Source organism: Mauremys mutica, chromosome 12, assembly GCF_020497125.1.
Source record: "Mauremys mutica isolate MM-2020 ecotype Southern chromosome 12, ASM2049712v1, whole genome shotgun sequence".
Lineage (NCBI taxonomy): Eukaryota > Metazoa > Chordata > Testudines > Geoemydidae > Mauremys > Mauremys mutica.
Genome location: NC_059083.1, coordinates 21,199,243 through 21,224,264, shown reverse-complemented (window position 1 = coordinate 21,224,264; position 25,022 = coordinate 21,199,243). Strand labels below are relative to the sequence as shown.

The 25,022-nt window shown below is 53.0% G+C and overlaps 1 protein-coding gene and 1 pseudogene across 1 annotated transcript in view; both read right to left on the bottom strand.

Moving 5' to 3' along the window:
• Positions 1-25,022, bottom strand: part of LOC123344897 (C-type lectin domain family 2 member D-like) — an 83,297-nt gene that overhangs the window by 23,079 nt on the left and 35,196 nt on the right. The gene's annotated exons all lie outside the window — the stretch shown is intronic.
• LOC123344862 lies at positions 131-21,644 on the bottom strand (annotated as a pseudogene).

Genomic DNA, 25,022 nt, shown 5'->3' with positions numbered 1-25,022 from the left:
TCAGCCAGGCTCCCCCCTGCTCCCCCCTCCCCCCAGCCAGATCCCTCCCCCCCTCCCTTCCCACCAGCCCCTTCAGCCAAGCTCCCCCCCTGCTCTCCCCTCCCCCAGCCCCTCCCCCAGTTGAGGGGTCTCTTCTGGCCCTCGGCAGGGTCCTTCCCACAGGGGGGCTCCCTCCTTCCTTGGTGGGACCCCCCAACACACTGCACACAGAATTGGCCTCCCAGGAGCACAGAGTCTGATCCTAGAGCGCCACACAGACCTCCACCGCCATAGAGCTACAGGTAGAGCGTCACCCCCCCCCCTTCACCCCAGTCCACCAGGGTCATAGAGATCGGGGGTGGGGGCTAGAGGAGCCGCACACTAACCCCAGCCCGGATGAACGGGCGGATTCTCTCCCCGGTGAAAGAGGCCGGCGGGAAAGTGACGATCGGGTCCCCGGTACCAGCATCGAAAAACGCCACCAGCCCCTGTTCATAGTCCAGATACACCCGGATCCTGCGGGGCGCCCGGCTCGGGGGGAAGGGGATGCTCTGCGCAGGGGATGTGAGAGCCCAGTACCGATCCTCACTGCACCACACAGCCCAGACCCCCTGCTCGGGGCTAAGGCTGATCCATCCCTTCCTGCTCACAGACTCTCTGGCCACCCCCACATCACAGACTCCCCCCCCTCCCCACCTCCACCTCCCAGTAGTGTCGGCCCGAGGTGAATCCCTCACAGCCCAGCACACAGGGCGAACTGTAAAATCTCTCAGGGTTCTTGGGCAGGTGCTGCCGTCTGAGTTCCCATCTCACACTTCTCCGATCCGCAGACAGGATGAGCTCGGGATGGGCCGTGTCTGGATCCAGAGTCACGTTCGCTGCAGAGAGAGAATCAGAGCGTGAGGGGCAGAGCTCAGCCCTCGGGGAGGGTCTGATCGTGTCAGTGACAGAACCTGCCCCAGCTGGGGGGTGAACCAGGCAACCTCCCCCCTCCCGGATTTACCCAGCTCTGCACGGGGAGCAGCGCTGAGATCTCAGCCACGGGCCGGGGGGATTCACACCCTGACAGAGCCAGTTCAGGGACAGAGCGAAAGGATCAGCTCAGCTGAGCCAGGCCCCAGACCCCGAGTCTGAGTCTCAGCGATTCCATCCTTGTGCTGGGGGGGAGACGAGGGGGGTCAGAGGGAGCTGGTTTTAAGCCACCTTTGTCCTTCCTTCAGTCTGCCTGGCCCCTCGCTCCAGGGGCCTCAGGGCTGCGAAGCAGAGAGCAGCCAGAGTGTGATGCCTCCTCTCTGTGCCCCCAGCAGAGCCGCCCCCTGGGGAAGGCGAATCGGGGCGACCGCGCCGGGCCCTGCGCTTTGGGGGCCCCGCGGGCTGGTGCGATTGGCTGGCGCGGTCGGTCCCAGAGGAGACGAATCCGTCACTTCCGCCCCAGACCCCGCACCCCCCTAGGGCCGGCCCTGGCCCCAGCCTGGCCCCAGCCCACTGCTACAATAACGGCTGGGGGCAGAGTTGCTGTGGAGCCCCTGTGCCAACTTCACACGGACGGGGGGGGAAATGGGGGGGGCTCCACTGCACCGGAGCTATTTTCTGGGGTCTGTTTCCAGCACATCAAGGCCCCTTTGCTCTGACAGAGCAGCACGAAAGGGCCTGACAGTCAGGCCCTGGAACCTTTCCCCACCTGCCCCCACCTCTCCCCACAGACGTGATCAGAGACCCTGGCAGCACAGGAGGCTCCCAGCAGATCACAGGGAATCCAACGTCCCCCTGTCCAATGATGCAACTCGTCACAGCCCGTCTCCTTGCAGAGCCCCCTCCCGCCTAGCGATCAGCCAGCTGAGCACTAGAAACCTGCTTTCATAGTAACCCCACCAGCCCCCCATGACTGTGTGTAGCTGCGGGTGGGTGAGGACACCGCACACTCACTGAATGGCTGCTCGGCTTGTGCTGGTCTATCGGGGACTTTCCAAACCCCGCACTGCTGGCCCCACGGCTAAGCAATGGCTAGTACAGTATTGCCGACGTCAAGGGATCAAATCTCATGAGACTGGCCCAACAATCAGGACATTTTAAAGGATTCTGTTGTGGTTTTTAGCTCAGTCTCTTGGTGTTTGAACCCCCCTGGCCCCTCCCCAGGGTTGTGCATGTGACAGTCAGTGCTGCCCACTCTCCCACCTGTCCTGGAGAAGGGGATTCTGGCTCCTGGTGCAGGAGCTCTCACCCCCCATCTGCCCATCTCCTGCCCAGCAATTAATCCTGTCCCCCAGCCCCCATCAGCTCTGTCCCCATCCAACCCCCTCAATTCAGCCCCCAGCCCCCATCATCACCCCCCATCAGTTCAGCACCCCGACCCCACCCCCCTCAGTTCATCCTCCCAGCACTCACCCTCTCTGCTCAGAACCCACCAGCAATACAGCCCCCAGCCCATCAGCCCCCCAATCACTTCAGGCCCCCTGCAGCCCCCAGGCCATAATAAAGCCTCACGGCCCCACCTCTGCTCCTCCCGGGGCTCTTCACCCTCCCTATGCCTGGGGGCAACAGTGGGGGCCCCTGTCCCACTTCCCAGGCTGGCAGGGGAGCAGCCGCACTGGGGTGGTGACAGCGGGAGCCCCAGCCGCGCCCAGGGCAGCTGACAGGATTTCTAAGTAAAATTCAGCCTCGTTTTTAGAGCTCTCAAATATCGGGATTTTTTATGAGCTACAGCTGAGAGTTCTAGCGCGAGATCATGAGTGAGGCTTAATTCTAAATTCTAAGAGAGAAAAGAATCGACTTTTCTGTTTTTAGGAAAGATCTGGGCAGCCACCAGGAATATGTTGCTCAGAAACAAAACCTGAACTATGGTGCTGCCAAGGAGCCACCATAATTCATAGGAAAGTTTTCACTCCCGCTTTGATCCCAGAAATTTGCCTTTGTCCAACCGCAGTCTAGACGACAGTGAGTCTAGAGGAAGAAAATGGGGGAAAAAGACGAAATATCAGGTTGTCGTGTTTAGGGATATATTCACATTGTTAATGTTCTAACACAAAAGCAAAATGAAAAGAAAACAAACTTTATGAAGTTCTAGTGAAGGAGGTTAAGTGCAATTCAGACCAATACAAACCGTTACACACCTCACTAAAAATAACCAGAAACATTAAAAACTAAGGACACAACCTAAGGTGACATGACAGACCCAGAGATGTTTTACCAGCAATTACACAGCTGTGGCTGGCCCATGGCAGCTGACTTGGGGTCGCAGGGCTCAGGCAATGGGGTTGTTTAATTGCGGGGTAGATGCTCAGGCTTGGGCAGAAGCATGGGCTTTGGGACCCTGTGACGGGAGAGGGTTGCAGAGCCCAGGCTCCAGCCCGAGCCCGAACCTCGTGAGCCAGAGTCAGTGGACACGGGCCAGTCACAGGTGTTTAACTTCTCTGAAACCAACACATCATTCACAGACAGACCAATACACAGAAACTTTGTCACTGATTAGCATTTAATCAACTTTAAATCTGCCCCTGAACCATTAGTACTTAGTAAAACTGGGGGTCTCATTCTCTCCAGCTCAGGAGGATAAAAGGTGGAGAATCTCTAAAGCAGGGGTGGGGAACCTACGGCTCATGGGCCAGATCCGGCCTGTTGCTAAATTTCATCCGGGCCGGCAGCCTCCCCCCGCAGAGTTGGAGCCCCGAGTACTGAAGCCCCGAGCCTCTGCGCAGAGCCGTGGGAACTAGGAGTGCGGCGGGTTCTGCAACACCCCCAGGTTTTGTGCGGGGTCCCAGCCGCTGGCCCTACGCCCAGGGTCCCAGCTGGCTGCTGGACCCCCGCCCAGGGCTCTGCCCCTGGCACCGCACGCGGGGTCCCGTCAGCTGGCCCTGCACCAGGGACTCTGCTCCCGCCCCCAGCTGTGGTCCCAGCCTCAGCCCTCTTACCCCTGTCGACATCTCGCCCCCCCTCCCGGAGCCACGGCCCAGTCTTGGCCCCAGTTCCGGGGAGAGGGGGCACAGACAGGGGTAAGGGGGGAGCCAGTAAAAAGTTTGGGGACCACTGGCTTTCAGCGCCCCCCACTGTAAAAATTGTTCCAGCGCCACTATCTCACAAAAGAAGGATAAGAGGAGATATGATTGCACTCTTTAAATATATCAGAGGGATAAATACCAGGGAAGGAGAGGAATTATTTCAGCTCAGTGCTAATGTGGACACGAGGACAAACGGATATAAATTGTCAGTCAGGAAATTTAGGCTTGAAATTAGACGAAGGTTTCTAACCATCAGAGGAGTGCAATTCTGGAACAGCCTACCGAGGGAAACAGTGGGGGCGAAGGACCTCCATGACTTTAAGATTAAGCTAGATAAGTTTATGGAGGAGATGCTATGATAGGATAACGGGCTTATCAATAGGTCAATTAAGTGCCACACTGGTAATTAGTACAATGGGTCAATGATAGGATATTGTTAGCCTTTTTCCAGAGGGTCTGGCTGGAGAGTCTTGCCCGCATGCTCGGGGTTCAGCTGATCGCCATATTGGGGTCGGGAAGGAATTTTCCTCCAGGGTAGATTGGCAGTGGCCCTGGAGGTTTTTCGCCTTCCTCCGAAGCATGGGGCAGGGGTCGCTTGCTTAAGGAGTGGGTGGATAGGCTTATGTGGCCTGCATCTTGCAGGAGGTCAGACTAGATGATCATAATGGTCCCTTCTGATCCTGAATTCTATGATTCTATGATTCTATGATCTCCACACCCACCGTGGGGCTGGACCGTGAGCACCACCTTGACCTGCTGCGAGGGGAAGCCCAGAGCCTTCATGTCCCCTGCCCTCCCGCAGGTGAGTGGCCCGTGATTGATTTTTTTCTGTGGCTCAATGGCCTGTGATAGAAAATAGCCCTGCTCTGAAGCAAGAGAGGGACTGTGGTGACACCAGAGGCCTTGCAGACAAACAATCCAAACAAACACACTCCAGAAACAGTGAATTCAGCAGGAAGCTGAAGCTCAGGTTAAGGTTCACAGCTGCTAGGAAAGGAAACCCCCAGGCAGAGGTGACAGTAAGCGGGTACGGGCCGGTACGGAGGACCAGTAAGAAAAAGTGCAGTAGCTACCGGCAAGAAAATGGAGCATTCTCTCCCTCTCTGACTCCACCTCCGGCTCCAGCAAAATTGAGGGTCCAGGAGCCCGGCTCCACGAATGTCTCCCCCCTGCTGCCCCCCTGCACCTCCCCTGAGTGTGCCCCGGCCCCCCTTTGCTGCCCCCATGCACCTCCCTGGGTCCCGGAGCAGAGCATTTGTCTCTCCCCATCCCCTGCAGCTCCATGCTGCCTGCCTGCATTAACTGGCACCACAGGGTCCTAGTGCCCCCTCCACTACTGCCAGGGCAGGCTGCCTTCCCCCTCGGACCCTTTCATTTTCCAGTGGGACCCTCCACCGGTACAGCCGCCCCCCTGCCCGCAGTCACTGCTCTTCCCCACGCTGGGCAAGGGGCAGCCCCAGTGAGGGGCAGCAGCAGGGGAGGAGGCGCACATGTGATGGCAGATTCCCCCCCCCCCCCGCCATGGCACCCACCACAGGGGAGGCGAGGGGGCTTCCTGGACTTGAGAGGGGCCCTAGGAGCATGTGCAGTGATGGGGGGGGGTGAGTGTGCTGCCGGGGTGGGGGAGAAGGGGGTCCCTACCCCAGAGCTCGCTGCTGCCAGCAGGGAGAGGGCTGGGGGGAATCATTCTCTCTCGCTCCAGTCCCAGGGGAGCCTGTCTGCACCCCAAACTCATCCCCAGCCTGGACCCACCCCAGAGCCCACACCCCCAGCCAGAGCCCTCATCCCCCCTGCACCTCAACCTTCTCTCCTAGCCCTGAGCCTCTCCAACACCCCAAACCCCTCATCTCAAGCCCCAGACAGAGCCCTCATCCCGCTGCACCCTAACCCTCTGCCTCAGCCCTGAGTCCCCTCCCACACCCCAAACCCCTCATCCCCAGCCACATCCCAAATCCACCCCGGCCTCACCCCACAGCCCCCACCCCTGCACCCCCTCACTCCACTACCCCTCTTATCTCCAAGCTCCCTCCCAGAGCCTGCACCCTGCACCCCAGTCCCCTACCCCAGCCCAGGGCCTGCACCCCAGACCTCCTCCCCCACCCAAACTCCCTCCCAGAGTCTTGGGCAGGTGGGGCATGGAGTTTAGGGGGGCAGAGTTTGGGCAGGGGCAGGTTCTGGGCACCACCCAAATTTCTACAAACCTGCCACCCCTGCCGGCAAGAGCTGGTGAGCCATACCGGGGTGGAGCGGCTTCCTGAGGCAGCAATTTAAAGGGCTGGAGCCCAGAGCCCCACTGCCGGAGCCCTGGGGTAGTGGTGGCAGGGCTCTGGTGGCTATTTAAAGGATTTGGGGCTCCCGCTGCCTCTACCACCCTGGGCTCCAGCAGCAGGGCTCCGGAGAAGATTTAAAGGACCCTGGAGGGTAGCGGCAGCCGGAGACCCAGGCCCTTTAAATCCCCCCATTTAAAATGCTCCTGAATCCCAGGGCTCCCAGCCACCTCTGCAGCTGGGAGCTCAGGGGGTGATTTAAAGACTGTTATCAGGCTCCCAGCTGCTGCTACCACAGCCCTAGCCCCGGGCCCTTTAAATACTGATTTAAAGGGCCTGGGGATTTAAAGGCTCCGCCTCTTCTGGTGGAGGCCACGCCCCTCCTCAGGATTCCAGAGTACCAGCAAGTCCTTTAAGTTACTTTCACCCCTACCCCCAGGGAGTCCGAATGCAGCCCCCTAACCCAGTGTGTGTGGGCCCTACTGAGAGCTGGGTAGGGAATTCATAGCTTCCAAATGATTAGCTGACTATCTCCATCCACAATCATTGTCCCCAAGAGATTTCCCCAGCTCTGTCTGTTATCAGTGTAACATAGGTGAGAAAATTCCCCAGGTGACTGGTTATTACCTTTGAATTTCTTCACTATGGTCTCCAGAGATACATTTGCTTGAGAAGATTCCCCGATTCTCCATTTCAGTTCAGAAGAAAAGGCCCCTGGGTTCTGAAACTTCTCCCTCTCGCATCTGAAGAACAACCCAGTGTTACTCGCTGTGGAGTTCGGTCATGTTTGTGTTTTACTAACATGTATTTTACTCTAGTGAATGGCTGTAGCTCAGCAGATCCTGGAGGTTAAATTCTCTGTTGCCCCAGGAACAGGTCCAATCCCAGCTGTGACACTACAAGCTTCCCCTTCATTCTGGTGAGACCGATAGGGGAAAACTGCATCCAGTTCTGGGGTCCCCATTTTAAAATGACAAGGAGTCCGCTGGCACCTTAAAGACTAACAGATTTATTTGAGCATAAGCTTTCGTGGGTAAAAACCCCACTTCTTCAGATGCCTGGAGTGAAAGTTACAGCTGCTGTGGGCATAAATACACTGGCACATGAAGAGAAGGGAGTTATCTCACAAGAGGAGAGCCAGTGTTCACAGGGCCAATTCGATCAGGGGGGATGTGCTCCACTCCCAATCACAGATGAGGAGGTGTCAATTCCAGGAGAGGAAATTTTAAAATGGACGTTGAAAAAGTGGAGCCGGTGCAGAGAAGACCCACAAATCTGATTTGAGGACTGGTGAAAATGCCTCACACTGAGAGAACCCTGGCACTTGAGTGTGGGGTATAAACACCGTCACGGGGAGAACAGACTTGGCACTAAAGGGCTCCTCAGTTTAGCAAACAAAGGCAGAACAAGGACCAATGGCTGGAAGCTAAAGGCAGAGAAATGCCCATGGGAATCAGACAGACATTGTTAGCAGTGCGGGTGCATTAACCATTGGCAGGAACTGCCAAGAGAAGTGGTGGATTCTTCATCTCCGGACAGGGCACCAGAACAGGGGGGCCGTGGCTCCATCACTTCTAAAAGTGGGCGAGCGCTGCTCTCTGCCTTGGTACCTAGGCCCGACCTGGGTGGGGTTTGGAGTCTATGACCTAGAAATGAAAAACTCGTTCTCCATCCCCGATCTCCTGAGGTCTCCGTTCCACCAGCCACACTACAAATAACACCCCTGTCTGTAGGTCAATCACTCTTTTCTCAGGCTGCTCTATTCTGGAGTCTGGTCACAATGACAACAGCCCCGAGATTAGATGTAACGGAGGGAGATTGGGAACCAGCCCCACACTCTGCACTGCTGGGCCGTGGGGAGCCAGGTCTCATGTCTAAAATCCCTTCCCTGCACTGGGAAGTGAAAGGGAGAGTGAGAAGGAGCCACCTACCTGCTCAAGGTGCCTTTGATGTCCTAGAGGGGAGAGAGAAAAGGAAATTCAGTCCCAGCTCTCACACTAAGGATCCCTCCTGCTCTGGAGGGGACTCACTTGGTCTTCACAGTTTGAGGTTCAAAGTGAAAATATTTATTTATTAACACAAACAAAAACTTTGAATGTGCTGCTTTTGCTCCTTTGGAAAAGTGCTGTAAGTTCAGGATCTGGGCCAGGAAGTTTATACATGGAGGCACACTAGCTCTCTGTGTAACAGCAGCTGAATAACCACCCGGCACATGGAATCAGAGGGCTCAGTCTTGTGATGAATGAGGTTTAATATCACTCTGGATACTGTGTTATCCATATCAATGTCTGATCACTTTTTGAGTTTTGCTAAATGCTTGGTCTCAATGACATCCGGTGGCAATGAGTTCCACAGTCTAACTACGTGATGTGTGAAAAAGTGTTAGTTGGATCAGTTTTGAATTTGTCACCTAATTTTATTGAGTATCAGAGGGGAGCTGTGTTAGTCCGGATCTGTAAAAGCAGCAAAGAGTCAAGAATTGGGTTTGTTTAATTTGGAAAAGAGAAGACTGAGAGGGGCATGATAGCAGTTTTCAGGGATCTAAAAGGTTGTGATAAGGAGGAGGGAGAAAACTTGTTCACCTTCCCCTCTAAGGATAGAACAAGAAGCAATGGGCTTAAACTGCTGCAAGGGAGGTTTAGGTTGGACATTAGGGAAAAGTTCCTAACTGTCAGGGTGGTTAAACACTGGAATAAAATGTCTAGGGAGGTTGTGGCATCTCCATCTCTGGAGATATTTAAGAGCAGGTTAGAGAAATGTCTCTCCAGGAAGGGGTAGACAGTGTTTGGTCCTGCCATGAGGGCAGGGGACTGGACTCGAGGACCTCTCAAGGTCCCTTCCAGTCCTAGAATCTATGAGTCCTGTGGCACCTTATAGACTAACAGACGTATTGGAGCACGAGCGTGTTAGTCTATAAGGTGCCACAGGACTCTTTGCTGCTAATTATATTGAATATCCCTTTGTTCTTGCATTAGGAGACAGAACAGAATTTGGAGTTGGCCATTTTTGGAGGAGTCGTCTCCCAGTAGAATTCAAAAGAAGAATCTTTTCATTTAGACTCGATCCAACGCTCATTGTACTCAAGAAGTACATTTCCATTGACTTTAATGGGCATTTTATCAAGCCCTTAAGGAAAAATAATGTATATTGTAGCAATACTGTATGTTCTGATCATTCACTCCTACACTTCAAAAGTGAAGAGTTAGGAGACTTTCTGCCCTGAGAAAGGTTCTGGGGTGTTTCTAACACCGTCTCACCTGCAGGAATTCACTCGCTGGCTGCTGGCACTTCTGCTCCATCTCACTGATCAGGGAACTGAAAGAGGATAGTTCCTCAGACAGTTTGGCAACATACTCAGCCCTCCCCTTTTCAATTTCCTTATTCAGCTCTTCCAGATGGGCCAGCAGGAGTCGCTCTTGTTCCTCCAGAAACTGGTGCAGTTGCTGAAATTCAGCCACAATCTTCTGCTTCTCAGTTTCCAGCTGTTTCTGAAACGAAGAGGTACGAACAGGGAAAGCTCAGGTCAAGAACAGGAACATGCAGTGAGTCATGGATTATTTTATAAAGCCTCATGTATGCACATGGGAGCATGTCATTGCAACCCCACAGAATTTAACTCCTGATATTTTATGGAGAACGTACTCCATGCTCAATAGACAGATGATTTTCCAGTGGATTTTCTAGAATCCTAACTGGTGTTTAGAATAGGAATATATCTTGCATTATTAGGATATTCTCTTATCAGTGGTGTCCAGAAAACCAGATCCTTCAAATAACAGGAAGGACAGCAGGTGTGGGATCCAGAACGGGACAGGCCAGGATTACTTCTGGGGAGCAAACAGTTGAACCCAAACAGTCTGTATTTCAAACTTATGCTGTGCTTCTGGGTGACACCCCAGACAACTTGGTGTCAGCTCTGCCTAGCCTGCTTGATGGCCCTTTAAGAACCATCAGCTGTACAACTGACCCATTGAGGGAAGGCAGACACACCTTGTGACTCAGCAAGGTATGCAGGGACCTGCCTATGGACAGAACTCCGAGGTTTTTCCAGGCCATGGGATGGACAGCTTGTCCTTGGGACAAAGAAAGCAGAGACCACATGGCAAATGACTAAAAAGCTGCTGCAGCTCCTCCATCTGGTCTTCAGTCCTGCTTCTTACCTCTGGAGGGACTTTGCTACAAACGGAAGCTCTCACAAAGGACTGATGGCTCATCCCAGCGGGGGATATACTCCAGAGACTTGCTTTTAACCTGCAATTTATTCTATCACTGCTACAAGCCTGAACCTTGAACTTTGCTAGTACTCTATGTAACTGACTCCATTTAACCAGTTCTAGCTCTCACCTATACATTTTTCCTTTTATGATTAAACCTTTAGATTCTAAAGCATTGGCAACAGTGTGATTTGTGGGTAAGATCTGATTTGTATATTGACCTGGGTCTGGGGCTTGGTCCTTTGGGATCGAGACAACCTTTTCTCTTGTACTGGAGTATCGGTTTTCATAACCGTTCATCCCCATAACGAGTGCCACCGGTGGTGATACTGGGAAACTGGAGTATCTAAGGGAATGCATCCGACGAAGTGGGTATCACCCACGAAAGCTCATGCTCCGATACGTCTGTTAGTCTATAAGGTGCCACAGGACTCTTTGCCGCTTTTACAGATCCAGACTAACACGGCTCCCCTCTGATACCTGGATTATTAAAACTCTTTCCTTAATGCTCCATTTTCCTGTTTATACTCGATTAAAGCAGAACAGTTTTTCTTTACAAGGAGAATAAAAAGCAATAATCTTTCACGGAAGGGAAGATGTTGCTCACTGTTCTCCTTCTGTTAGACTAAGCAGAGTATCAATAACGTCCCAGTGCACATTTGCCTCTGAGAAAGAACGGCACCTACCAGTAGTTCCTGGCTTGTTTTTTCCCCACTTGATTTATACGACTGAATATCGTCTCTCTCTTTCTTCAAACTCTCCAAATGGCTCCGAATTTGTTCCTAACAAAAGAAAAACTGGTCTAGATTTGGTTGCTTTTGGAGGATTTTCCCCCATTTTATTTATATTGTCAAGAATATTAAATGCATAATAAAATGGGCGAGTGCTCTAACCACACGACTGTACAGTCCTTCTCATGCTCGCGGTCTCTCTCTCCCCCGCAAATGACTCTCGAAGTATTTATCCCCAGTGAGGCAGCTTCAGCAGGAGAGATGGAGGGAGCCCCACCTCAGCACATCCCCTAGAGAGGTGGCAGATCCCTGTTCAAATCCCGGCTCCTCACCAGATGGAAGAGGGACTTGAACCTGTGATCGCCCATGTCCCAGGTGAGTGCTCTAAACACTGGGCTAAAAATGATGAGGGAAGTTTTCTGTGTGTAAACTTGCCTGAGGGCCCTAAGGCCACCTACCAGGCCAGGCCCCACACAGGAGTTAGGTGGCCTAAGGCTGATCTTCCCTGGGGCTCAGGTGGGAGACAGGCACCTAGCTGCCTTGAGCGAGGCAGCAGTGCACATGGGCAGAGGGAGTTTAGGCATCTCCAGGGCTCAGCAGGAGTTTTGTGAATTGCAGTGGAGGCTCCAACGGGGGTTTAGGCACCTAAGTAAATACTGTGAATCTAGGCCTCCCGGACAGGGAAACTGAGCTAAGGACGGGCTGGACGGAGGCTTCACTTCCTCAGTGCACAGGTGTTCACACTCCGCTCATGCTCACTGCGACTTTTCTGAGCAGTCTCCGAACCACATTGTCATGCAGGACATGTTTTGATATATCACCGGCCTTGGCATTTCTACATGGGCCTGAGAAATAATCTTCCCCCCTCCCCCTACGCATAACCAATTCCTGACCCCCCTGCTAAGCACTGGGATTGCCGGAGAATGTCGGGGAGAGTCAGTGAGAGGAGCCACTGGGATACAGTCCAAACAGAGCTAACCCATTGATACACAAACTGGGGGCATGTAGCATCTTCAATTCTTCCCAAAAAGTGCAGCTTGATCCTTGTACATTAATCACTGTGGTTACATCCATTACATTTTCGAGACTCCCTGCTATAAAGGCTATTTAACGTGGCTTGGGTTTTATTATGGAGAGGGAGCAAGGGGGGTGTTGCTGGCTGAGGAGGAAAAGATGGCAAGAAACAGACATAATTTTTCCCCAGTTCCCGAAGCTGGTGGGTTCTCCTCCCTGATCCTCCGCCTCCTTCCCCCCGGAAAACAGGACCCTGGATCTCCATTTTTAAAATATGGGCGCCCTGCCCCTGCTGCCGCAGCTTTCAAGCAATCTGCTGGAATGGGCCAGGCCCCCCAGCCATTGTCCATCCTGTATGAGAAGCAAACCCTGCTCCCCCCACCCTGCAAGGATTAAAAGGAAACTGTGTGAGCTGGAACGGGGGGAGTTTCCTGCCCCCCGCGGGGATTTTTCCCTGCACAGGGGATGCCCTCGCTCTAGGGCGCACAAGTCATACCCTGCTCTACACATCCTGGTGCTATTACAGCCATACAGCCCTGCTGGCGTGGGTGTAGTTACACCTCTATAACGGTGTATCGCCTAGTCCTGTATGGAAAGGGGAACAGGCCTTCCTGGCATCAGGCACCTTTATACCAGCACAACTTGTATCCGCACTGGGGCGGGGGGGTTGCTGACATAACTCTTTTGTTTAAAAAAAAAAATCTCCCCCCGTCCCCCAGCACAGGTCAGTACCAAAACTATATGCAGAGCAGGTCTTAAAAACGTGTCTCCTCAGCATCTCCCTGTATGAAATCCCTTGTTTCTCTACCTTGTGATTGTAGGAAGCTAGTTTTAGGACCTTGCTGGGTTTCTGTTCTCAGATGGCTGGTCTGATTGTTCCAGCCTGTCTGGCCTGGGATGCGGCCCACATGCAAACAGGACTAATTCTTACCTGGTAATCCTGGGCCGCCTCCTCGATAGGCAGCACGGGGTGGTCTCTGTGGCTGCGGGACTCTCTGCACACCACACAGATCGGGGTTTGATCCACTTCACAGAAGAGTTGCAGAAGCGCCTCATGTGTTTCACACACTTTCTTCCCTTTTGGCTCTGGGATATTTTTAGCTATTTCCACGACATTCCTCAGCTCCCGGTTGGGCTGGAACTCCCCTGCCTGGAAGGGGGCTCTGCACTGAGGGCAGGGATAAGGGGGGGAGGTTCTGGACTCCTGGCAGTACTGAGTGATGCAGGATCGGCAGAAATTGTGTCCACACTTGATGAGAATCACCGGGTCGTTAAAAGAAGCCAGGCAAACGGAACAGATCACAGCCTCCTGGAGATCTTTTACCCGGCTTCTCGCGGCCATGGCACCTGGGAGAAGAGAAAAATAAGTTTCACTTTCACTTCGCTCAGCAATGTGTCTATTCCCGACTGAAGCTGGTCTCCGCCCTTCCCGCAGCCTGCCGCAGTCTGCCGCAGCCTCCTGGCTCCTGGCTGATCTGTTGTGATGTGTTCGCTGGGCCCTGGGATCCTTCAGTTCTGGAAAGGAGAAAATATAAGGAGATAGGAGAGAGGTATATAAATAATGACTATATTGAACTCCTACATCAGTACAGATTAGACTTTAAACAAATATTTCCCCCTGCTGTCCTAAACAGCATTAAGTAAATCAAGTCACTGAGGAGATAAAAGCATTTCCAAATAAAAGCCAATCACAAAAACCCTCATTCCACGCCCACAAAAACTTTGTAGAGGCCAACAGTATTGGCAGAATTATGCCCAAAACTACGCCATTATACGGTACTTTCCTTCAGCCATCATAGTTAGAAATTATTTGTAAACATTTCAAAACAGGATCTGATGGGAATTAGAAATAGATCAGAGTTACAAAGTTAGTTAGATTGGACCGGAACTTTGCCAAAGTTCTGGTGTTCTCAGTCTAATCAGATCCATTTCTAATAGTACAAATAATAATTGTAATTGTATTATTACTGTATGTTGCAACATTTAAAAACTTCCTACGAGTTATCTAAACAATTAAATAAAAAATCCAGAACTACAGAGTGCCACATTAAATCAGCTTCTTAATTTATTTGAAACATTCAACTACATTCAGTATTGCCATTAGTATGCATTCAAAAATCATGAATAAGCCAAAAAAAAGAGATTAAAAAATACATTTAATTTTTTTTATTTGCCTTCTCGTTACTGAGCCGTTAGATAACACTCGTGTCATGTTTTCAGCAGAGGTGGTTGAAACAGAATTTCTGTTCCATGGGAAGTTCTGACATTTCAGAATTTATTTTGATTCTGAATCAGAATAAGAAAAAATTGAAATTTCCCATTAAATGAACATGTTGAAAAAAAATTCATTTTGGGTCAACCAACACATTTCATTTTGATGAAATCAAAATGTTCCATTCTGCTTTTGACTTAAAAATAAGATAAAATTTAAAAATGAAAAGATGTTTTGAAACAAAACTGTGAACCAACCCACTCTGAAATGTCAGAAGGAACATTTCAAAAATTTTTACCTGAAACTCAAAAAAGGGTCACACAAAAAGTGGAAAGTAGGTCAAATTATGAAGGATGAATATAAAAAAACACCACAAGCAGCATGTAGGGATAAAATCAGGAAGGCTCCGGCACAAAAGATTCTGGCAGAGCAGAGGGAGTCAGTGGAGGGGGGACAGACCCTCGGGGACGTGGGGGGCAGGGGGTGACTCTGGCTCGGTCAGAGCCATTGGGCTGAGGGGGGCACAGGTTGGCACTGGGGGTGTCTGGATGGGGAAGGTTCTGGACTAGGATGAGCCATTTGGTGACTGGGCAATGGCCGGGGAGGGGTAGGAGGGTTCTAGCAGTGCTGGGGCAGTGGATGGGGCCGGAGGGTACGTGTGGGGATTGGCCTCAGGACTCGGAGGTGACGGAGTTTACAACATGCAGCAGGAAATCCCAAAACCCGGCCTGGCGTTATGGTAGCAGCTGAAAAGGCCGATGCAGTTCCTGGCGCCTTCCTCTGAGCGTCCCCTGCCGGAGCAGGTAGGAATGTTGTCGGAGTCACTGTTAGTAGCAGTAGTTATTATTATGTACATGGTACAACCACAGCTCTGGGGCGTGTGGGAGTGTTACACAAACACACACACCAGATACCATGTCCCAGTTAAAGTGCCCCAGTGCACCCACCAAAACCCTTTTTGGGCTCCAGGCCTTGTCCCATAGGGAACCTCACCGGGACCCCACTCTCTGTCCCTGGTCCTCACCCCTCTCTAGCTGGCTCTGGAGAGACCCTCACTCAGCCCTGGAGTAGGTCCGCAGCCCCTTTCCATCCAGCCAGCCTCTCTGCCCTACCCCAGCCCCTACCCAGGCTCACTGGCATCCCAAGGACTAGCTGGGACCCCCAGGCTGGACTCGCATCTTCAAACCTAGCTGTGTTCATGGTCTTGATTCTTGTTACTGCTTTAAACTGTGCAAATCAAGCACAATCGCCCCCTCTGCCACCTGAAAGTCTGAATTACCGTCTATTGCGTGTCCACTATTCTTGGTGCAATATCTCATTGCAAAATAACATGGCGGGGGTCTCGTTTCCTGGGCAGATCCCTCTCCCCCCACGGGCTGTGCTGAACTGGGCTCGTAGCGCATCACAGCAGGGATCCCAGAGCCTGATCATGGGAATAAGAGAAAATAGAGCTCCCCATTTATAGACCAAAGTGCCCGAAGGTCAGGGGGCTCCGTCATTGTCATTAAAACAGTCTTTACTTTGCAGTAAGAGGAGTTTAAACTCATTAACGGCCTTGTCCCGTGCATCGTGGGAAGCAAACCCCCAGCACACCAGTAAAATGCTCTGAAGCGCTGGAGGACGCGTAACAGACGTGGGTGGGGTGCACGGCAGGACGCAGGGGCGGCTCTACCTTTTTGGCCGCCCCAAGCAGTCATGCGCGGGAGGCGCCCCCGAGCCGCAGGAGCAGCGGACCTCCCGGGGGCATGACTGCGGAGGGTCCGCTGGTCGTGCGGCTCGGCTGGACCTCCCGCAGCTGCGGGCGGTTCACAGGTCCGGCGGCTCCGGTTGAGCTGCCGCAGGCAAGCCTGCGGGAGGTCCAGCCGAGCCGCGGGACCAGCGGACCCTCCGCACTCATGCCTGCGGGAGGTCCACTGGAGCCGCGGGACGAGTGCCCCCTCTGCAGTCATGCCTGTGGCAGGTCCGGTCGTCCCGGGGCTCCGGTGGACCTCCCGCAGGCATGACTGCGGCAGGTCCGCCGGCCCAGCCTGCCGCCCCCCCGGGAAAGGGCCACCCCACGCGCGTGCTTGCCGCGCTGGAGTCTGGAGCCGGCCCTGCCAGGACGTTTAGTATCAAGGGAAGAAAACGCCCTTAGGAAAAGCCCCCTCCCCTCCTACCAGCTTCAACTTTCCAACTTCCTCACCTCTTCCTGCCCCCTCCCCCCAGACACCCCTGAATGCCTCCTTCTTGCCGACCCCCTGCCCTAAATGCCTCCCACCTGCTGCTCGCTCCTGTCTGCCGCCTCCTGCCGTAAGGGCGAGGGGTGGGTGCTGGAGGGGGGCTCTGCCAGCTCTGAGGGGAGGCGAGTTTCAGCATCTTTATACACTTTCCTTCTAGTTACTGACAGTGTGTCTGTCACTGGTATCTCCCCTTCCCGATGTTTCCCAGTTCTGGTCTCCACCTGTGTCCCTTTTCCCATCGTGCTCTGCTCCCCCCCACCTCCTGGTGGCTCTGTTTAGTGCCTGCTCCCCCCATGCACTGAAAGCAGATCCATCGCCCCCCAGCCGCACCCCTGCGGCCAGCCCAGAAACTGCCACCCTGAGACAGAGAGAGAAATTAAATCCAACAGCCCGGCCTAGGGGCCCCTTCGTTCATCCTGCCGTGGCTGCTGTGTCGCTCCAGCTCCTCCCAGGCCCCAGGCCTGCGGCCCAGCCCCGCTCTGAAGCTCCCTCACTGACTCCCTCACACACTCTGCAACTTTTCTGGGAGGGGAGCCCTGGGGGGACCATGGCCAAAGGTGGGGGGGGAGGAGTTGCTTCCTCCACCAGACTGCAGCAGCCTGAAGCAAGAGGAGCTCAGGTGGCCCAAGGTGAAGAACAGAAGAACCGCTGGTGCTGCGCTTGTGAAACACAACAGCTCAGGTGTCATTAGGCCTGATATTTATGCACCAGAGTCTGAATGAAGCGCTCAGGGGCACGAGCAACCCCATTGGCCAATGCTCTGTATTCACATAGTCCCTGGGGCTGATCAAAATGGCAGTCGAGGAGGCCCAGAAAATGACAGTTGTAACCCCATGTCAGACAGGAGAGAAGGGACGTGAACCAGGAAAGTGCAGGTTACTTTGGTCCCTGGTATATTTCTGGAGACCATCTGTCTCTATTGGGTTTCTGGGACCTGGGCGGGCCCAATGCTAAAGGATCCCCCCCCCCCCCCCCCAGCCTGAGGGGAGGCTCTACAGGCCTCAGAACCCCAAGGTGAAGCAAGGCCGCGTCTCCTGACTTGAAGCTGATCCAGGGGGTGGATGCAATGGAAGGAATTCCCGGGGAGCTGCGGGGGGAGGAAATCAATCCTTCCTGATGGGGGGGGGAGGAGGGGGCGGGATGAACTTCCTCTCTGGGAGGAAAAGCCCCTCAGGCAGGCTTGATCCGCGAGGTGGGGTGGGGCAGCTTTGAGCTGGGCCAGCCTCATGTTCCCAGGCATGAGAGCCGGCCAGGGAGGATGCGGCTAGAAGCACTGGTGGAGTGTTGCCCCCTCCTGCCCCCCACGCACGGGGGAAGGGATGCGGAGCCCCGGGACCGGGGTCAGAACCGTAGGGGTTGGGAGCTCCCAGAGCCCAAGTGGGAGGGGTCCGGGCTGGGGGAGGCGGCTCATTTGCACCCGGGGCTGCAGTGAAGCCCCTCGCACCTTTGGCCACGTCTGGGCGCCCCCGACTGGCTGGACGGAGCACGGGGAGGGGACAAGCTGCTGCCCCCAGCCCAATTTCACCCATCAGAAACAAGGGAAAACGTTCCTTAAAGGAGCCATGTCCTTTGGTTTGTGCCCCTGCCCAGCACTAAGGGGGTCCACAGCTGGTTTCTCCTGGCTGGAGGGGGAGCACAGGTCCTGGGGGAGACACCAGGGTGGGCTGAGAATGGCTCAGTCCTTGAGAAACCCCTCCAGCCCAAACTGCCCCCAGCAGCCCCCTGGGACCAGCCGAGAACCTGCCTGCCCATCTCCCCCCAGCCCCCTGCCGAGGCTGCCCACCCCTCCGCAGCTAGCCCAGAAGCTGCGGTGCCCTGGCTGCTGGCACCCCCAGCCCAGCTCCCTCTGCCCTGACTCACACCTGCCTGCTGTGGGAGCCCACTGGGAGCTTCAGCAGCTGCAGGGGAAACAGCTGATAGGTGGGGGCTTCCTGCCAAACAGCTGATTGGCTGCAGCCGGCCAAAGAGCTGATGAGGGCTGCTGCGCATGCTAAATAGATGGTTGGAGGTTGCCAACAGCTGATCTCCCTGGTGGGTGCAGAGCACCCACTAATTTTTTTCTGTGGGTGCTCCAGCCCCGGAGCAGCCAGGGAGTCAGCGCCAATACCAACTGTGGTGCTGACACACCAGCTAAAATGTGTACGATCCTTAGAGGCTTAACAAGAGACACTGCCATTGTAATCAGGCCTATTCACTTGGGTGTGAGAGCTGGACCAACGACATGGAAGTCACCGGGCTGCACATTGGGGTTGTCGGTGACAAGGCCGGGATTCCTTGAGCTGGTGCTCGTGGAATTCGGCTCACTGGTTGGATCATTAGCTTCCCTGATTGCTGTCAGGTACCGGCGGGTGATGCGATGAGGACGCTGATCCGGATGCGCAGTTACCTGCCGCCATGTGTATCATCTCCAGCCCCCTGCGTCCGACTCCACTCCCATGGCTCCCAGTTCTGAGCAATATCGCTCCTCCTCATATCAGATGAGAGGTCGCCACTGGTAAGTTACTGTAGAAAGTACGCGCCAGCCCAAGCCTGCCACTGCACAATGACCTTTATAAACCATCACGTTGCCCTTTATGGTCCCATCCGCCACGGCAGGATGTTAGGGTGGAAACACTCTGGCGAGAGGTACAGATATCTGTTATAATCCCCAACCAGTCCCTCATCGCCGACCCCACAATCTGCCCACCTGGGTTTGACCTGCCCACCTGGGTTTGACCTGCCCCGTGACAGATGCTGGACATTCCATATGAGCCGTTCATTTTATTTCCAGTATATTGGGTGACAGGCATCAGCACTTCCACATGCAAAGACTGTAGGGAAATGGCTGACATCTTGACTGAGGGCACTTGAGCCTAGTTCAAAGCAATGGGAGATGCGGCCATATTGATAAGGGGCAATTTTCAAGGTTGATGCCAGCTATTGTGAGCTGATGGGAAACATTTGTTAAAAGCCCAAAATTTCACAACACTCACAATTCAATCATAAGAGTTGGCAAGTCTGTTACACAGACTTTCATTTTCTGATTCTCAGTATTTTGAGTTGCAACCAGGGGAAGGCTTATTTACTGGCCGAGTGAAACAAGTCTAACATTCAACTCAACACTCCCTCCTGCATTGCACTTAGTTTGGTGTTTGCACTGTTGTAGCTGGGTCCGTCCAAGGATCTTAGAGTGACAAGGTGGGTGAGAGTTCTCGATACTTTAAATGACTGCTTCACGGAGCAGCTGGGACGGGAACCCACAAGGGGAGAGGCGACTCTAGATTTAATCCTGAGTGCAGCGCAGGAGCTGGTCCAAGAGGTAACTAGAACAGAACCGCTTGGAAATAGTGACCATAATACAATAGCATTCAACATCCCTGTGGTGGGAAGAACATCTCAACAGCCCAATACTGTGGCATTTAATTTCAAAAGGGGGAACTATTCAAAAAATGAGGGGGTTAGTTAAATAGAAGTTAAAAGGTACAGTGACTAAAGTGAAATCACTGCAAGCTGCATGGGCGCTTTTTAAAGACACCATAATAGAGGCCCAACTTCAATGTATACCTCTTATTAAGAAACACGGTAAAAGAACTAAAAAAGAGCCCCCGTGGCTTAACAACCATGTAAAAGGAGAGAGAGATAAAAAGACTTCCTCTAAAAAATGGAAGTCAAATCCTAGTGAGGCAAATAGAAAGGAGCACAATCACTGCCAAACTAAGTGCAAGGGTGTAATAAGAAAAGCCAAAGAGGAGTTTGAAGAACAGCTAGCCAAAAACTCCAAAGGTAATAACAAAATGTTTTTTAAGTACATCAGAAGCAGGAAGCCTGCTAAACAGCCAGTGGGGCCCCTGGATGATCGAGATACCCTACCCCTCTGATATTAGAAATAGTCACGCTCTCATCGCAAATATCATGAATATTGTCTGATACTGGAAAGGAGAGTAAAAGGCATTCGCCCAGGCTTACACAATTTCTCTGGGTTGTCAGCTCTTACTTTGATGAATACTGCACACAGAGAACAGTAAAAAATAAGGAATCAAGCAACACAGACAGGAAACCAACCCACAAGCAAACACGTGACAACACTGAAATACGAAGGGAAGGAAAACATCAAGTGGTTGGTGATGGGTATTTTACATGAGGGTCTAGGACCCAGGCTGTGCAATGCAACAGAGCCCTGTAGAAACAGAGGGAGGTGGTGTGTGTGTGTGTGTGTGTGTGAGAGAGAGAGACCGACCAACTGACTCAAAAACTCAAGAGTAGAAGCCCTGGAGCACATTGACACAGGGCTTCGGAGTTTGCAGACAGATCCCTGCTTCAAAGAGCTTGCAGATAAGGTCTTCCTGCTCCAAAACACCTAAGCACCACACTTAGTGCTTGGTACCTACGAGTCAATGGGAGCCCTCGGAAGAGCTGGAACTACACCAGATCACAAAGATGTGGCCATAATGGTTTCCAATACCTCTCCCCAAACAAATTCTAAAACTTCGTGGCCATCACCTGTCTGGAACCCAACTCTAATTGAAAGGCCGAAGAAATAAACAGCACCCGCGGTAAAGTTCCTCCAGTTTTAACAATTTCCCATGTATTCATTAGTAACACGGGATTTTTAAAAAAAAATCATGAGGATCATAGTTTTCAGCGTCTGCAACACTCCACAAGATTTTTGTTGTTCAAAGAATCCTTTTCTCTCTTACCTTAAGCCAGGAACACGTCCTGTGGAAACCAGGTTTGAGATGTAACCGTGCCAATGTCAGGAGCGAGGCCGAGCCACGTGCTTCTGCTCCAGGATTCATTCACCAAAGCCCCGATCCCACAAAGGCCAGTGCACGGGAGCCCTCCACAGGCAGAGCTGTTGGTGGGATCAGGATCTAGGACAGAGTCAATAGCGTGAAAGCAGCTTCTTAAAGTGACACCAAGCAAAATACGATCACAGATTTCTGTTAACCGTGGCTTGCTGAGCTTTATCCATCAGATCACTCCCATGTAGCCACATGCCCCAAAACGCCAGCAACTCGCCAGAAGTTTTGGCACCCCTGGCAAAGCCTGCTCCTCCCACCCCCCCACTCTCTGCTCTCATGCAGCCTAGCCTGGGGCTGGGACACCCCGAACTGGGACACAGCCTGCAGGGCTCCACTAATTAGGTGTGAGGCCCTGAATTCCCTCTTTGTCCCGCCCCCATCTCCCCCCAGTATCATGTTCTACTGAAGGGGTCTCAAGTTCCCGGCCCGCGAGCCTCCCCAATGTGGCCCGTGGGGCTCCAGCAGTTTTGGGGCCGGGTCTCTCGCCTGGCCCCACCTCCTGCCCCCGGGCGCTGCCCCGCACAGGGTCTGCCGGCTCGCTCCATGTGTCTGCCGGCTCCGGGGCGGGGCTGTGCCTCCGTGTGCTGCCCCCACCCCGAGCGACCCTGCGGCCAATGGGAAGCTGCAGGGCCGTGCTTGGGGGCAGCAGCACGCGGAGGCCCCCGGACCCGCTCCGCCTTGGAGCCCCAGGTAAGCGCCGCACCCTCCGGCCCCCTCCCAGAGCCTGCACCCTACCCCCTCCCGCCCCCAACCCCCTCCTATAGCCTGCACCCCCATCCCCTGGCCCACAGATCAGTGTCTGATCCTCCCTTGCGTCTGTGTCAGGAACCAGAGATCTCAAAGGGTTTCAGAGCAGTAGACGTGTTAGTGTGTCCCAGGAAAAACAGCGCGGAGTCCTCATGGCACCTTAGAGACCAACACGTTTATTGGGCAGAAGCTTTCGTGGGCTAAACCCCCTTCATCGGCGGCACGGAGTGGAACATACAGGGGGGAGGTATAAACACACGGCACGTGAACAGAGGGGAGCTGCCGGACCGAGTGGGGGCTCAGTGCTCACGAGCCAATTCAATTAAGGTGGAAGTGGCCTGTTCTCAACAGTTGGCGAGACTCAAACGCTGCCCCCCGGGCGCTTAGGAGCTCGTCAGTCCGAACCCGCCACCCAGTGTCCTGCTAACGCAGCTGGAAGAGCTGCTGGAGGGGAGCAGAGGACTCCAGTCCTGGGCTCTGATTGGGGGAACCCTGGGGGGCCCGACGGGTCCCCAGCCTCTGTGCGCCCCAAGCCAAGGGGCAGGACGTTGTCTGTGCAGCTGGGTCCTCCCTGCCCAGCTCTGCTTCCCCTGCGACACCTGCCCCTGGTCTCCTGGGAACCTCTCCCGCCTGGCGCCTGGTTTGCCCTCTGGTCTGTCCCCTCCAGCCCCCTCTTCCGCCAGGCCTCCCCCCTGCTCTCCCCTCCCCACAGCCCCTTCAGCCAGGCTCCCCCTCTTCACAGTTGGGGGGTCTCTCCCTGGCTCTCGGCTGGGTCCATCCTGTTGCTGGCTCAAAGAGCCCGAGGTGGAGCAACAGCAGGTTCGTTGCCCGGTGTGCGTCGCACTAATTATCACACCAGGGTGGAGAAGCAAAAACCAGGTTTATTTGAGCCCAAATATGGTGCCAGGGAGAAAAGCATTCTCAAATCCTGCACACCCGCTCGCAGGCGGGGTCCCAGCATTTATACCCCCCTTGTTTGTGTAAGCCTTTTGTTCGGTTTTCCCCCTCACCCCTCCCTTCCCAGCAGCAGTTACATTAGGCATTACATTCCAGCAACTAAAGAGTTAACTTTTCACTTTCCCTTAAAAATCACTTGCTCTCCCCTTAAATCACTTGCTTTTTCCTTCAGCAGCCACTTACCAATTCAAATCACCATTTCAAATATCCTTCTGAGTATTTGAAATTTCCATGCTTATACTCACTTACTCCTCTTTCCACTACACCCTCAAAAGTTTCCAACCTGTTTTCCCATCTCTCTGTTGCCTGCCCGCCTGGGCCCGATCCTGCTTTTCTTGCTGAACCATTCCTATCCTGGACACAAACTTATTCCACTACCAGTTTAGCTAGGAGGGTGGGCTTCACAACTAGCCCCCACCCTTCTGGTCTTTTCCCTAAAACATTTTACTCCCAAAACTACTTGTGTCCTCCCTAGTAAGGCTTGCCACCTGGCAAAAATACATGGCCATTGGGTAAAGGCCATTTACTTAACACACAATCCAAACTCCTAAAGGGGGTCTACCCAGAGACCCACCCATTTGTCTGCTGACACTTAAATAGAAAAGAAAATTACAGTCTAAGCCAGATTTTTCCACTTCTATTACATTGTCCATTACAGGGGGGGGCGGGACAGAAAGATCTCAATACAACCTCAGAGCTTCATCGCACACATGGCTTCCACCCTGAGGAATTACGAACGAGAAGTTCAGTTCCGCCCACACACCTAACGCCCAAATGAACAGAGCAGAAAAACAACAGTAACCGGTTAAACAGAACAGAGCCAAAACTAGATAGTGTTTCCTTATTCTATTAGGGCTCACCTTTAACCATACAATCCTTATCATATAACACCAACAATACCAAACAAAGCAAACATAAAATGACAAGGGTAAAACAGATAGATGGTGTAAATTCTGCAGGGCTCCCCCATTCTCTATTGCTCACCAAACTGTGACAAATTTCTGTTACCAATTATTCCTCATGTCAGGTGATCAAACTGACATTGCAGGACGGGGTGGGGGGGTGGATAGAGAAAGCACACCATATAACCAAATTTTAAAGCTTCATTAAAAATAATAAAACAACAATGGTGAGTGTTGGGAACACTCCCACATCACTCAGGAAAAATATGAATGCCCCAAGCCTTAAGCCACTTTAATACTTACACATGTCCAGACTGGCATGTCTGTGTATAATGTTCAGAAAAGGGAAATAGGTGGACGGGAGATTATCCTGTATACAGCTTGTCCAGAATTTCCAACATGCTTCCGCTCTCGGGATGGCTGTTCTTTTACACCCTGGACTCTCCTGCGGCGTCTCTTTCAGAGATTCCAGTTCAGGTCAGCTGCCTGTGGCTTTCCCAGTGTCACCGAGCCATACCAGCTACAGGGTTGCAGAAGCACACTGTTGGATCTCACTGGAGAATTAAGCTTTGCAAATGCAATCTCAGTTCTGTAACTTGTACTGCCTTTGGTTTGCCTCTGTCTCTATTTTCCACAACCAGCTGGGGCTGAAAGCAGTTTTACTTAGCATAGTCTGTGCAGGTTCTTGACCTTGTACGCAGAGCAGCTCTCTCTTCATCTCTGGGGTTAGCCGAGTTTCAAATTAACCCGTTCCTAGACAAATTGCTCACACTGTGTCAGAGGCTTTTCTTTGTGATTAAAAGCTCCTCTGAGATATATGATCTTATCTAGATTGAAGATACCTTCTAATGGGCACTGTTTAGATGGATTTTCACGCATGTGAAGATTCCAATTCTCTAAATACCTGCAGGTTTTAGGACCATAATGTACGTACATGTACTATGCTGGGGTACCCTTAGGGGGTGAGGTAGAATTTTTAGACTGTCCTTTACCCATTTTCCACG